The sequence below is a fragment of the Arachis ipaensis genome, chromosome B05, assembly GCF_000816755.2.
Source record: "Arachis ipaensis cultivar K30076 chromosome B05, Araip1.1, whole genome shotgun sequence".
In the NCBI taxonomy this organism is placed as follows: Eukaryota; Viridiplantae; Streptophyta; class Magnoliopsida; order Fabales; family Fabaceae; genus Arachis; species Arachis ipaensis.
Window position 1 is genome coordinate 113,826,869 of NC_029789.2, and position 15,637 is coordinate 113,842,505.

Below are 15,637 nucleotides of genomic sequence, written 5' to 3' on the forward strand. Positions count from 1 at the left end.
TTTTGTTGTTGATGACATCATTCAAAAGTCCAGCCCATGTATTGCTATTATTGGGTCCACTAGAATACGATGAGACATGAGAAAACTGAGGATATGATGTAATTCCGGCAATAGAAGGATATTGGTTGAAGTACGCCATGCCATTTGGAACATGATGAAAAGGAATAGGGAGGACTCCACCATAAAGTTGATAAGGAAGGACCACTGGATAATGATGCATAGGATATTGTGGCAATCCTGGTATCTTGGTTGTGGATGCATCTGGAACTTCGATCACTTCTATTCCTGATGTGTTAGTCTTATCTTTTAATGTCTCTTGAGTTAGAGTGATTTCTTCAATCTAAACATAAATCATAATTTTTAAATAATTACGATACAGAATTTAAAAAAAATAAATAAAAAAATTAGTCAGACAAGCTAGAGTCGAGTAAGAATTTTCTCAAAATGTTGGCCTCACTCACCCTTAAACTCTCAGTTGCACTTATGGTATTGGATTAAAATAATTTAAATTTAAATTAAGACTTTAATTTTCCTTGTTGAATTATCTAATATAAATTATTAGATATGCGAAATGTTACCTTCTGTCGACTTTTTTTGCCATTTGCTCTAATCTTCGGTGTCTCTATCAATTTAGATACAGACTTCTTGCTTCCACAACCCTTGAATTTTTGTAATAGAATAATAAGAAATAATATAAGCACTACGAGAATAATATGTTGCAAATTTGAATTGAAATGACAATAAATTTGATAGATGGTATAACATGGACAAGTGCTTGCTTTAAAATTATTGTTATTGTGCACGGGTGTATTTTCTACTGATTTTGTGTTCTGAGAGGGAGTCTGTTTATCGACATCACATTCTTCAATCTGCTAAAAAAATTTTAAAAAATTGCTCAAAATATAGCATTATTAAATAGTTCTGTGAAAGACACTAAAATAATAGGTAAGCATAAAGTATATCCTTAAGCAAGGCATTATATTAATACCATTGGTTCATCTTCAGCATTTGAGTATTCGGCGGGGGAGTCCTCCTTGGCGAGTAATGGACATGTCCTAACGAAATGCCTACTTGACTTACAATGCGAACATCTTCGCCTCTTTTGGCCTTTTGGAACCTTTTCTTGGAGCCCCTTTTGACTTCACAACAGCTGGATCACCTATTAGCGTTGATGTGGGGGAAAGCCTCGCTTGTGCATCACCTTTATTTTGCACCTTCGAAATTAGCTTAAGTAACTCACCTGAGATTTCCCTATAGTCGGCTGAATTTTTTGAAGAAATATCACAAAGCTTCCAACAAATTGATGCCATTACACCGCATCTAAGTGTGGGCACTATATCATCAGCGGTGTCTTGCTCGTCAATTGAGGATATAAAATCACTCTTTGCATTTCTTGTCCATCTTTTTAGGATAAGAGATGTAGGGACACATTTTGCATTGCGATGCTTCAAGACCCCAAAGATGTGGGAGCACGGTAATCCACGAGTCTCAAATAGCCTGCACTCAGACGCAAACAGGTCCTTGTCTTTATTGTAAGATACTTGATGAGCGGATAATTTATACGCTTTTTGGCATTATTTTTAGTATGTTTTTAGTAAAATCTAGTTACTTTTAGGGATGTTTTTATTAGTTTTTATGTTAAATTCACATTTCTGGACTTTACTATGAGTTTGTGTATTTTTCTGTGATTTCAGGTATTTTCTGGCTGAAATTGAGGGACTTGAGCAAAAATCAGATTCAGAGGTTGAAGAAGGACTGCTGATGCTGTTGGATTCTGACCTCCCTGCACTCAAAGTGAATTTTCTGGAGCTACAAAACTCAAAATAGCGCGCTCCCAATTGCGTTGGAAAGTAGACATCTAGGGATTTCAAGCAATATATAATAGTCTATACTTTGGCCGAGTTTAGACGACGCAAAAGGGCGTTGAACGCCAGTTCTACGTTGTAGTGTGGAGTAAACGCCAGAAACACGTCACAAGCCAGAGTTGAACACCAGAAATACGTTACAAACTGGCGTTCAACTCCAAGAATGACCTCTGCACGTGTAACATTCAAGCTCAGCCCAAGCACACACCAAGTGGGCCCCGGAAGTGGATTTATGCATCAATTACTTACTTCTGTAAACCCTAGTAACTAGTTTAGTATAAATAGGACTTTTTACTAGTGTATTTGACATCCTGGATTGTATTTTTGATCCTGTGATCACGTTTGGGGGCTGGCCATTCGGCCATGCCTGAACCTTTCACTTATGTATTTTCAGCGGTAGAGTTTCTACACTCTATAGATTAAGGTGTGGAGCTCTGCTATTCCTCAAAGATTAATGCAAAGTACTACTGTTTTTCTATTCAATTCAACTTATTCCGCTTCTAAGATATTCATTCGCACTTCAATATGAATGTGATGAACGTGACAATCATCATCATTACCCCACGAATGCGTGCCTGACAACCACTTCTGTTCCACCTTAGATTGAATGAGTATCTCTTGGATCTCTTAATCAGAATCTTCGTGGTATAAGCTAGATTGATGGCGGCATTCATGAGAGTCCGGAAAGTCTAATCATTATCTGTGGTATTCCGAGTAGGACTCTGGGATTGAATGACTGTGATGAACTTCAAACTCGCGAGTGCTGGGCATAGTGACAGACGCAAAAGGAGGGTGAATCCTATTCCAGTATGATCGAGAACCTCAGATGATTAGCCGTGCTGTGACAGAGCATTTGGACCATTTTCACAAGAGGATGGGATGCAGCCATTGACAACGGTGATGCCTCTAGATGATTAGCCATGCAGTGACAGCGCATCGGACCATTTTCACAGAGAGGATGAAAAGTAGCCATTGACAACGGTGATGTCCTTACATAAAGCCAGCCATGGAAAGGAGTAAGACTGATTGGATGAAGACAGCGGGAAAGCAGAGATTCAGAGGAACGAGAGCATCTCTACACGCTTATCTGAAATTCTCACCAATGATATACATAAGTATCTTTATCTTTATTTTCTGTTTATTTATTATATATATTCGAAAACTCCATAACCATTTGATATCCGCCTGACTGAGATTTACAAGGTGACCATAGCTTACTTCAGGCCGACAATCTCCGTGGGATCGACCCTTACTCACGTAAGGTTTTATTACTTGGATGACCCAGTGCACTTGCTGGTTAGTTGTGCGAAGTTGTGAAGTTATGTTTGGACCATGGTTCTGTGCATCCGTTTTTGGTGCCATTGCCAGGAAAAGAATGAACAAATAATTTTACAACCTAATCTGAGTAGCAATTTCGCATACCAAGTTTTTGGCGCCGTTGCCGGAGATTGTTCGAGTTTTCGGCAAGCTTTTGGTCCGGTAACATCAGTGCCAAATTTTCGGCCCGGCAACAACACAAAGTTTTTGGCGCCGTTGCCGGAGATTGTTCGAGTTTGGACAACTGACGGTTCATCTTGTTGCTCAGATTAGGTAATTTTCTTTTTGTTTTATTTTCAAAAAAATTTTCAAAAAAAAAATCTTTCAAAAAAAATTTTTATCATCTGTTTTCGAAAATTATTCTAAATTTTTAAGAATGAATTCTTGTGTTTCATGAAGCATGTTGAAGCCTGGATGGCTGTAAAGCCATGTCTAATTCTTTTGGATAGGGGCTTCCAACCATCAGCATAGAGGCAAGTTAATTTGAATATCAGTTGTTGCATGCCTGATTTATATCCTAAAGCTGACTGGCTATTAAGCCATGTCCAACCCTTTGATTGGAGCTTTGGGTTAGTATTGAAAGATTCCTGGAATTCTTCCTAAAGATTTTGGAATTCTTATTTTCCTTTTTTTTCACACTAATTTTCGAAAAAAAAAAATCCAAAAAAATTTTTAAAATCACAAAAATCAAAAAATATTTTTGTGTTTCTTGTTTGAGTCTTGAGTCAATTTCAATTTTGGTGTCAATTGCATGTTTTAAATTTTGCATAAATTTTTCGAAAAATTCATGCATTCATAGTGTTCTTCATGATCTTCAAGTTGTTCTTGGTAAGTCTTCTTGTTTGATCTTGATGTTTTCTTGTTTTGCATCTTTTCTTGTTTTTCATATGCATTCTTGCATTCATAATGTCTAAGCATTATAGATTTCTAAGTTTGGTGTCTTGCATGTTTTCGTTGCATCACAAATTTTTCAAAAATAAGTTCTTGGTGTTCATCTTGATATTCAAAGTGTTCTTGGTGTTCATCTTGACATTCATAGCATTCTTGCATGCATTCATTGTTTTGATCTAAAAATTTTCATGCATTGCATCATTTTCATGTTTTTCTCTTTCATCATAAAAATTCAAAAATCAAAAAATATCTTTTCCTCTTTTTCTTCTCATCAAATTCAAAAATTTGAGTTGACTTTTTCAAAAATTTTTAAAATTCAATTGTTTCTTATGAGTCAAATCAAATTTTCAATTTGAAAATCTTATATTTTTCAAAATCTTTTTCAAAAATCAAATATTTTTCATTTTTCTTATTTATTTTCGAAAATTTTAAAAATATTTTTCAAAAATCTTTTTCTTAATTTCATCTCATAATTTTTGAAAATATCATCATCAATTAATGTTTTGATTCAAAAATTTCAAGTTTGTTACTTGCTTGTTAAGAAAGATTCAAACTTTAAGTTAGAGAATCATATCTTGTGATTTCTTATGAATCAAGTCATTAATTGCAATTTTAAAAATTAAATCTTTTTCAAAACTAATTCTAATCATATCCTCCTATCATATCTTTTCAAAAATATCTTTTTATCTTATCTTTTTCAAAAATTTAATTTTAAAATATCTTTTCTAACTTCTTATCTTCTTATCTTTCAAAATTGATTTTCAAAATTTGTTTCAACTAACTAACTAACTTTTTGTTTGTTTCTTATCTTTTTCAAAACTACCTAACTAACTCTCTCCCTCTAATTTTCGAAAATCTCTTCCCTCTTTTTCAAAAATTCTTTTTAATTAACTAATTGTTTCAATTTTTAATTTTAAATTTGATTTCATTCCTAATTTTCGAAAATCACTAACCCTTTTTCAAAATTTTATTTTCGAAAATCCTTCTCTCTCATCTCCTTCTATTTATTTATTCATCTACTAACACTTCTCTTCCATCCAAAAATTCGAACACTACCTCCCTCTGTGTTCGAGTTTTTCCTCTTCTCTTCTTTACATTATATTCTTTTCTTTTTCTACTCACACAGGGGAACCTCTATACTGTGGGCAAAAAAGATCCCTATTATTATTATTTTTCTGTTCCCTCTTTTTTATATGAGCAGGAGCAAGGACAAGAATATTCTTGTTGAAGCAGATTCTGAACCTGAAAGGACTCTAAAAAGGAAACTAAGAGAAGCTAAATTACAACAATCCAGCAAGCACCTTTCAGAAATTTTCGAACAGGAAGAGGAGATGGGAGTCGAAAATAATAATAATGCAAGGAGAATGCTTGGTGACTTTACTGCACCTAATTCCAATTTACATGGAAGAAGTATCTCCATCCCTACCATTGGAGCAAACAATTTTGAGCTTAAACCTCAACTACTTTCTCTGATGCAGCAAAACTGCAAGTTTCATGGACTTCCATCTAATGATCCTTTTCAATTCTTAACTGAATTCTTGCAGATATGTGATACTGTTAAGACTAATGGAGTAGATCCTGAAGTCTACAGGCTCATGCTTTTCCCATTTACTGTGAGAGACAGAGCTAGACTATGGTTGGATTCTCAACCTAAAGATAGCCTGAACTCTTGGGATAAGCTGGTCACGGCTTTCTTAGCCAAGTTCTTTCCTCCTCAAAAGCTTAGTAAGCTTAGAGTGGATGTTCAAACCTTCAGACAGAAGGAAGGTGAATCCCTCTATGAAGCTTGGGAGAGATATAAGCAACTGACCAAAAAGTGTCCTTCTGACATGCTTTCAGAACGGACCATCCTGGATATATTCTATGATGGTCTGTCTGAACTAGCTAAAATGTCATTGGATACTTCTGCAGGTGGATCCATTCACCTAAAAAAAATGCCTGTCCCTCCAAGTACTCTCCCAAGCAATACAGAAGAGAATCCAAAAGGAGAGTGCAAGGCCATTGAATTAATTACCATGGCCGAATCTGTAAGAGAAGGGGAGGACGTGAATCCCAAGGAGGAAGACCTCCTGGGACGTCCAGTGATCAACAAGGAGTTTCCCTCTGAGGAACCAAAGGAATCTGAGACTCATCTAGAGACCATAGAGATTCCATTGAACCTCCTTATGCCATTCATGAGCTCTGATGAGTATTCCTCTTCTGAAGAGAATGAGGATGTTACTGAAGAGTAAGTTGCCAAGTTCCTTGGTGCAATCATGAAGCTGAATGCCAATTTATTTGGTAATGAGACTTGGGGAGATGAACTTCCCTTGTTTACCAATGAACTAAATACATTGGATCAACTGAAATTGCCTCAGAAGAAACAGGATCCTGGAAAGTTCCTAATACCTTGTACCATAGACACCATGACCTTTGAGAAGGCTCTATGTGACCTTGGGTCAGGAATAAACCTCATGCCCCTCTCTGTAATGGAGAAACTGGGAATCTTTGAGGTGCAAGCTGCTAGAATCTCATTAGAGATGGCAGACAATTCAAGAAAGCAGGCTTATGGACAAGTAGAGGACATATTAGTAAAGGTTGAAGGCCTTTACATCCCTGTTGATTTCATAATCCTAGATACTGGGAAGGATGAGGATGAATCCATCATCCTTGGAAGACCCTTCCTAGCTACAGCAAGAGCTGTGATTGATGTTGACAGAGGTGAACTAGTCCTTCAATTGAATGAGGACTCCCTTGTGTTCAAAACTCAAGGATCTCTCTCTGCAACCATGGAGAGGAAGCATGAAAAGCTTCTCTTATTACAGAGTCAACCAAAGCCCCCACAGTCAAACTCTAAGTTTGGTGTTGGGAGGCCACAACCAAACTCTAAGTTTGGTGTTGAACTCCCATATCCAAACACTAAGTTTAGTGTTGGGGAGTCTCAACAATGCTCTGAACATCTGTGAGGCTCCATGAGAGCCCACTATCAAGCTATTGACATTAAAGAAGCGCTTGTTGGGAGGCAACCCAATTTTTATTTATCTAATTTTATTTTTATTTTATTGTTTTTTCATGTCTTCTTAGGTTCATGATCATGTGGAGTCACAAAATAAATATAAAAATTGAAAATGGAATCAAAAACAGCAGAAGAAAAATCACACCCTGGAGGAGGATCTTACTGGCGTTTAAACGCTAGTAAGGAGCATCTGTCTGGCGTTCAACGCCAGAACAGAGCATGGATCTGGCATTGAACGCCAGAAACAAGCAGCATCCTGGCGTTCAGATGCAAGAAATGCACAGTGAGGAAGAGCTGGCGCTGAACGCCAGAAACAAGCATCTGGGCGTTGAACGCCCAGAACAAGCATCAGTTCGGCGTTTAAACGCCAGAATTGCATGCAAAGGCATTTTACATGCCTAATGGGTGCAGGGATGCAAATCCTTGACACCTCAGGATCTGTGGACCCCGCAGGATCATCTCAGCATCTGTGGACCCCACAGGATCCCCACCTACCACCATTCATTCTCTTCCCTCTTCTCATTCATCCTCTCTTCCCAATAAACACTCTTCCCCAAAAAAAACCCTTCACCAATCACCTCAATCTCTCTTCCCTATCACCACTTCACCACTCACATCCATCCACTCTTCCCCATAAACCTACCTCATAAACTCTACCTACCTTCAAAATTCAAAATCAATTTCCCACCCAAAACCCACCCTTATGGCCGAACCTTACCCCCCTCCCTTCCCTATATAAAGCCCTCCATTCTTCCTCATTTTCACACAACACACCCCTCTTTTCCCCTTCTTGGCCGAATACACCTCTCCCTTCTCTCTTCCATATTTTCTTCTTCTTCTTCTTCTATTCTTTCTTCTCTTGCTCGAGGGCGAGCAATATTCTAAGTTTGGTGTGGTAAAAGCATAAGCTTTTTGTTTTTCCATTATCATCGATGGCACCCAAGACCGGAGAATCCTCTAGAAAAGGGAAAGGGAAGACAAAAGCTTCCACCTCCGAGTCATGGGAGATGGAAAGGTTCATCTCCAAAGCCCATCAAGACCACTTCTATGATGTTGTGGCTAAGAAGAAGGTGATCCCCGAGGTCCCTTTCAAGCTCAAGAGAAATGAGTATCTGGAGATCCGACATGAAATCCAAAGAAGAGGTTGGGAAGTTCTAACAAACCCCATCCAACAAGTCGGCATCCTAATGGTTCAAGAGTTCTATGCCAATGCATGGATCACTAAGAACCATGATCAAAGTAAGAACCCGAATCCAAAGAATTATATTACAATGGTTCGCGGGAAATACTTAGATTTTAGTCCGGAAAATGTGAGGGTGGCGTTCAACTTGCCTATGATGCAAGGAGATGCACGCCCCTACACTAGAAGGGTCAACTTTAATCAAAGGTTGGACCAAGTCCTCATGGACATATGTGTGGAAGGAGCTCAATGGAAGATTGACTCCAAAGGCAAGCGGGTTCAATTAAGAAGACTGGACCTCAAGCCTGTGGCTAGAGGATGGTTGGAGTTCATCCAACGCTCTATCATTCCCACTAGCAACCGATCTGAAGTTACTGTGGATCGGGCCATCATGATTCATAGCATCATGATTGGTGAGGAAGTAGAAGTTCATGAAGTCATCTCCCTTGAACTCTACAAAATAGCCGAAAAGCCCTCTCCTTGGGCAAGGCTAGCTTTTCCTCATCTTATTTACCATTTATGTTACTCAGTTGAAGCTTTCATAGAAAGAGACATTCCCATTGAGGAAGAGAAGCCCATCACTAAGAAAAGGATGGAGCAAGCAAGAGAGCCCATTCATGGATCTCAAGAGACGCATGAAGCTCATCACCATGAGATCCCGGAGATGCCTCAAATGCATTTTCCTCCACAAAACTATTTTGAGCAAATCAACACCACCCTAGGAGAATTAAGTTCCAACATGGGACAACTAAGGGTGGAACATCAAGAGCACTCCATCATCCTTCATGAAATTTTTTCGTTTTCTTTATGTTAAGTGCTTATCCATGTTTGTGTCTTCATTACATGATCATTAGTAGTTAGTAACTATGTCTTAAAGTTATGAATGTCCTATGAATCCATCACCTCTCTTAAATGAAAAATGTTTTAATTCAAAAGAACAAGAAGTACATGAGTTTCGAATTTATCCTTGAACTTAGTTTAATTATATTGATGTGATGACAATACTTTTTGTTTTCTGAATGAATGCTTGAACAGTGCATATGTCTTTTGAAGTTGTTGTTTAAGAATGTTAAATATGTTGGCTCTTGAAAGAATGATGACAAGGAGACATGTTATTTGATAATCTGAAAAATCATAAAAATGATTCTTGAAGCAAGAAAAAGCAGCAAAGAACAAAGCTTGCAAAAAAAATGGCGAAAAAAATAGAGAAAGAAAAAGAAAAAGCAAGCAGAAAAAGCCAAAGCTCTTAAAACCAAAAGGCAAGAGCAAAAAGCCAATAGCCCTTAAACCAAAAGGCAAGGGTAATAAAAAGGATCCCAAGGCTTTGAGCATCAGTGGATAGGAGGGCCTAAAGGAATAAAATCCTGGCCTAAGCGGCTAAAACAAGCTGTCCCTAACCATGTGCTTATGGCGTGAAGGTGTCAAGTGAAAACTTGAGACTGAGCGGTTAAATTCAAGGTCCAAAGCAAAAAAAAAAGAGTGTGCTTAAGAACCCTGGACACCTCTAAATGGGGACTTTAGCAAAGCTGAGTCACAATCTGAAAAGGTTCACCCAATTATGTGTCTGTGGTATTTATGTATCCGGTGGTAATACTAGAAAACAAAGTGCTTAGGGCCACGGCCAAGACTCATAAAATAGCTGTGTTCAAGAATCATCATACTGAACTAGGAGAATCAATAACACTATCTGAACTCTGAGTTCCTATAGATGCCAATCATTCTAAACTTCAATGGATAAAGTGAGATGCCAAAACTATTCAAGAGGCAAAAAGCTACAAGTTCCGCTCATCTGATTGGAGCTATGTTTCATTGATAGTTTGGAATTTATAGTATATTCTCTTCTTTTTATCCTATTTGATTTTCAGTTTCTTGGGGACAAGCAACAATTTAAGTTTGGTGTTGTGATGAGCGGATAATTTATACGCTTTTTGGCATTGTTTTTAGTATGTTTTTAGTAGAATCTAGTTACTTTTAGGGATGTTTTTATTAGTTTTTATGTTAAATTCACATTTCTGGACTTTACTATGAGTTTGTGTGTTTTTCTGTGATTTCAGGTATTTTCTGGCTGAAATTGAGGGACTTGAGCAAAAATCAGATTCAGAGGTTGAAGAAGGACTGCTGATGCTGTTGGATTCTGACCTCCCTGCACTCAAAGTGGATTTTCTGAAGCTACAGAATTCAAAATGACACGCTTCCAATTGCGTTGGAAAGTAGACATCTAGGGATTTTCAGAAATATATAATAATCCATACTTTGGCCGAGTTTAGATGACGCAAAAGGGCGTTGAACGCCAGTTCTACGCTGCAGTCTGGATTTATGCATCAATTACTTACTTCTGTAAACCCTAGTAACTAGTTTAGTATAAATAGGACTTTTTACTAGTGTATTTGACATCCTGGATTGTATTTTTGATCCTGTGATCACGTTTGGGGGCTGGCCATTCGGCCATGCCTGAACCTTTCACTTATGTATTTTCAACGGTAGAGTTTCTACACTCCATAGATTAAGGTGTGGAGCTCTGCTGTTCCTCAAAGATTAATGCAAAGTACTACTGTTTTTCTATTCAATTCAACTTATTCCGCTTCTAAGATATTCATTCGCACTTCAATATGAATGTGATGAACATGACAATCATCATCATTCCCCCATGAACGCGTGCCTGACAACCACTTCCGTTCCACCTTAGATTGAATGAGTATCTCTTGGGTCTCTTAATCAGAATCTTCGTGGTATAAGCTAGATTGATGGCGGCATTCATGAGAGTCCGGGAAGTCTAAACCTTGTCTGTGGTATTCCGAGTAGGACTCTGGGATTGAATGACTGTGATGAACTTCAAACTCGCAAGTGCTGGGTGTAGTGACAGACGCAAAAGGAGGGTGAATCCTATTCCAGTATGATCGAGAACCTCAGATGATTAGCCGTGCTGTGACAGAGCATTTGGACCATTTTCACAAGAGGATGGGATGCAGCCATTGACAACGGTGATGCCTCCAAATGATTAGCCATGCAGTGACAGCGCATCGGACCATTTTCACATAGAGGATGAAAAGTAGCCATTGACAACGGTGATGTCCTTACATAAAGCCAGCCATGGAAAGGAGTAAGACTGATTGGATGAAGACAGCGGAAAAGCAGAGATTCAGAGGAACGAGAGCATCTCTACATGCTTATCTGAAATTCTCACCAATGATATACATAAGTATCTTTATCTTTATTTTCTGTTTATTTATTATATATATTCGAAAACTCCATAACCATTTGATATCCGCCTGACTGATATAAGGTGACCATAGCTTGCTTCAGGCCGACAATCTCCGTGGGATCGACCCTTACTCACGTAAGGTTTTATTACTTGGACGACCCAGTGCACTTGCTGGTTAGTTGTGCGAAGTTGTGAAGTTATGTTTGGACCATGGTTCTGTGCATCCGTTTTTGGTGCCATTGCCAGGGAAAGAACGAACAAATAATTTTACAACCTAATCTGAGTAGCAATTTCGCATACCAATACTTTAAATTCCCATTACTGATTAAAATACTCACTCGTGTTGTACTCAACAATGTCTCCACTGTTTGGGCATTCAGTCACATTTAAGGCACCTGCTACTTCTATCTCATCTTTCACAAGTTTGAAAATATTTCTTGTATAAAGTTCAGCAGCTTGTTTCTCAAAACTTTCCAAGCACGTAGTCAAAATAGGAAACTTATAAAAGGTTTCAAAGTCAGCAGTAAGATGGTTGTTTCGGTAATGCCTTAGTACTTCACTAAATTTATGCATGAATTCAAGGAGACTGGTTTTACTGTCAACATAGTTCTTCAATAATGAATGAATTCCCTCACACTGTGATGTAGTTCTTATGCGGCCAAAGAAGTGCTCCCTCAAATATGCGGTAGCCCACTTCATTCTGTCATTATAAATGCCCTGGACCCATTCATTCTCGGCAAGTCCGTATTTGGATATGATCTCATTCCATCTCCGTTCAAATATTTGTACGGTAAACTGTCCATACAATAATACACTAAAATCGTCCCAAAAATGCTTGTTTTTATATTCTGTACCGCATTATGATGGAGATGCCATGCACAAAGGCGGTGTGGTATACCAGGAAATACTTCTAACATAGCCTCTCTCATAGCACGGTCTCCGTCTGTCACAACGCCTCCGGGTAGTTTTTCTGACATGATTTCCGAAAATTCCTTCAGTGTCCACTTGAAAGTTTCGGACCTTTCATCTGAGAGCAGAGCGCATCCAAAGATAGTTGTCTAGCCATGGTGGTTGGTCCCTGAAAATATGACTAAGGGCTTGTTGTATACATTTTTCTTATAAGTGGTGTCAAAAGCCAGTACATCGTCAAAACATTCGTAATCAACAACGCTTTCTCCATCAGCCCACACCAAATTATCCAACCTACCACCTTTAAGGTGAACTTTCCTAGAAATAACAGGTCACTGTCTGCCTTAGAAAACAGATAGGCCAACGCAGCAAATGCATCACCGTCTTTCACTTTGCCACGCCTAGTCTTACTAATGTGGTTATGTAAGTCTCTGCTGGTAAAACCCACTTTATCATATCCACCTTTTTGGGAAACCATGTAACCCATTATGTGGCAAGTTTTAACACCACATGCTCGCAAGTTGTCTGCTTGTGTTTTATCAGCCTCATCAAGCCCACGATTTGCAGCAATAAGATGTATGTACTTAGGTGGACACAGTGGATGATTGTGTTCACTCTCAAAGACACTGACTTTCTACTTACCCATTCTATAGAGACAAATGAACCAAATCCTCGCCCTGCAGTTGACACGAGTAATTACCCTATGCTCCCTTTGCGATTGTCCCTTTTAAGGTGCTTCCAATGTCTTTCTCCTGCTTTATTGCAAACCAACTGTCTTGTATTAATGTTGCCATTAGCATCCATCATCTTCAAGTCTTTTCGGAACACAAATCCATAGCACTTGGCATATTTGGCATAAAATTCACAAACTTGAGATTCTGTATCAAACACCAGTCCCCATATGTCTTCAATGGTCAAATCAGTTATCAACGTTTCATCCCCATCAGCATTGATTATATCTGCCTTTGCTTCATCTACAGTTACATCCACCATATCATCACTTTCATTGGAATTGCACTCATACTCAACACTTAAATCCTCAGATTGATCACCATCCTTATCCGACTCTTTGCCATCATTCTCCATGACTGAACTTAAAATTTTAACATGTTAGGTAATAACTAGATGCTAGGAGAATGGAATAGGTATAATGAACTAAACTTTTTTTATTAAAATTATTGGTCAATCAAATTCTATGAAACCTAAGAGCTATTAGTGCATAAGAATGTTAAAACAGTTTTTAAAACTTAAAAAAATTATAATAAAGTTTTCCAGAGAGAGAAGACAAGAATTCAACCATTCTCACAATGGCACCACTAAAAGATATCCTTAAATATGTTGGCTGGTTTATAGCTTTAGCAGTTGTATTGTTTCTAGGAAATATAATAAAGTGACCAATTTTCTAGATCAGCAACATAATAGATATGTCACAAAATTTGATACCTTCTATCTACCAATATGCAACAATACAAAGGCTATGGGATCAAAGGCATACATATCACTACGACTTAGTGAGGAATATGAAAAAGAAATTCCTAAAGTGGGTCACAAGATTTACATCCTTAATCATCATAGGACCAACCTCAGAGAGAAGGTCCAAGCATGGTGGTAGAATATCTTTGGAAGCATGGATTGAGCCATCCTAAACCAATAGGAGCAGTTTTAACATGGCAGGAGCAATTTTACCATGGCAAGTTTTCATCTTCCACTCAATGAACAATTTATTAAATCAACCACAGAAAAACACAATATAACAATCAAAAGGTAGAGAAAAGCACCAAAACAATAATTTATCAAATTAACAAGTTAATAAGATCAATTAAAACTGAAAATCAAAATAACAAGAACAATTAACATTTTAAACTACAGCAAACTAACAACAAAATAAAAACTAGAAAACATACTAACCATGAAAACAACAATAGAAAAAACAATAACTGAATAATTAATATAAGAAAGAACAAGAAGAATGAAAAAAAATCACCCTAGGATGGAGTAGTTCTGAAATTCAAACAGTACAGGGAAAGGGAGGAGCTTTAAATTGCGACAGAGATGGCTGAATGGAGGCAGACAATGGCGGAACGGTGGCTGAAAGGCCGCAAAACAGAAGCTGAACAGAGGCTCAAACACGCGGCGTAGAGGACTGAACAGAGGGCTAAGCAGCTCGAACAAGGGTTGGCCAAAAAGGGCAGAACAAGGGTTGGCCAAAAAACAGACGCAGAAGCTTGGCCAAAAAGGAGGCGGATTCGCGGCAAACAAGGGCGACGTTGCGCCGAGGCTGTAGCAGTGGCGGTGGCTGGACGTTGAGGAATGGCGACGAGAGATGGCTGGTTCGGTGTTTCCTCCAAGCTACGTTCGGGTTCTCTTCTGTCTTCTCTGCATTCTTTAGTGTGTTCATTCAGAGGCTAGAGAGAGGAAAGTGAGGGAGTGAGGAGGAGCTCGATGAGAGGAAGGAGGAGAGTGGCTGAGTGAGACTGTGAGAGAGGAGAGGCGAAGAAGGTTGCAAGAATTTGAAAAGTGCCACGTTCAACTCTTAAGTAGCAAGTTTAAAAGAGCAATTTATAGAAATTTGGGCAGCAAGTAGCAGCAAAATATAAGCACATGAATCTAAAAATTGCAATTAACATGAGAAAAGCATGGATTGCATGTACAGAGGCAGCATCAAACTTAATTTCACAAGTACAGTTCAGTAGGACAGCAGGTAGAATCAGGTCACATGAAATAGAAACAGCACAGCAATGATCATACCAACATCATTTAGCAAACAAGCAGTATTAAGCCATGTTGGATAATCAAGAACGGAGCAATTATCAGACCTAGAATCCTCTAACCACAACCTAGCTACCTAACAGCATATATATCTATCTATCCTAACAAACAGAATTAATCAGCAATCTAACTAAATAAAAGAAAATAAAGAAACAAAGCAGGAAGCAGGGATGAGGCAAGGGACCTGGAATGTAGCAGAGATAGACTAGGAAATAGAAAGGGGAAGAAGAGCAGAAGTAGTGCCGCCCAGAGTTGGTGGTGGCCGGCTGAGCTCGCGGCGGCGCAGAGAGCGGCCCGAGTGGCGGAACGATGCAGGGCAGAGAAATTTAGCTTCTCTCTGTGGCAGTGACGAGAGCTGGGGGGCAGAAGCGTTTGAGGGAATATGAGAGGTAAAAAGAGAAGAGAGAAGGTAAGAATGGTGGTCAGCTTGCCGGATGGTGGGTCGCCGCACGGAGAGAGAGGAGCGGTGAGAGGGGTGAGAAGAGGGAAGAAAAATAGGTAGAGAGGGA

At 38.7% G+C, this 15,637-nt stretch overlaps 1 long non-coding RNA gene across 1 annotated transcript in view; it reads left to right on the forward strand.

Annotated features, from left to right (window-relative positions):
• Positions 6,454–15,637, forward strand: part of LOC110272261 — a 21,292-nt gene continuing 12,108 nt past the window's right edge. The window contains exons 1-2 of the long non-coding RNA XR_002363387.1: positions 6,454–6,464; positions 8,523–8,525. This is a non-coding gene — a long non-coding RNA (uncharacterized LOC110272261). The remainder of the gene's footprint in view (positions 6,465–8,522; positions 8,526–15,637) is intronic.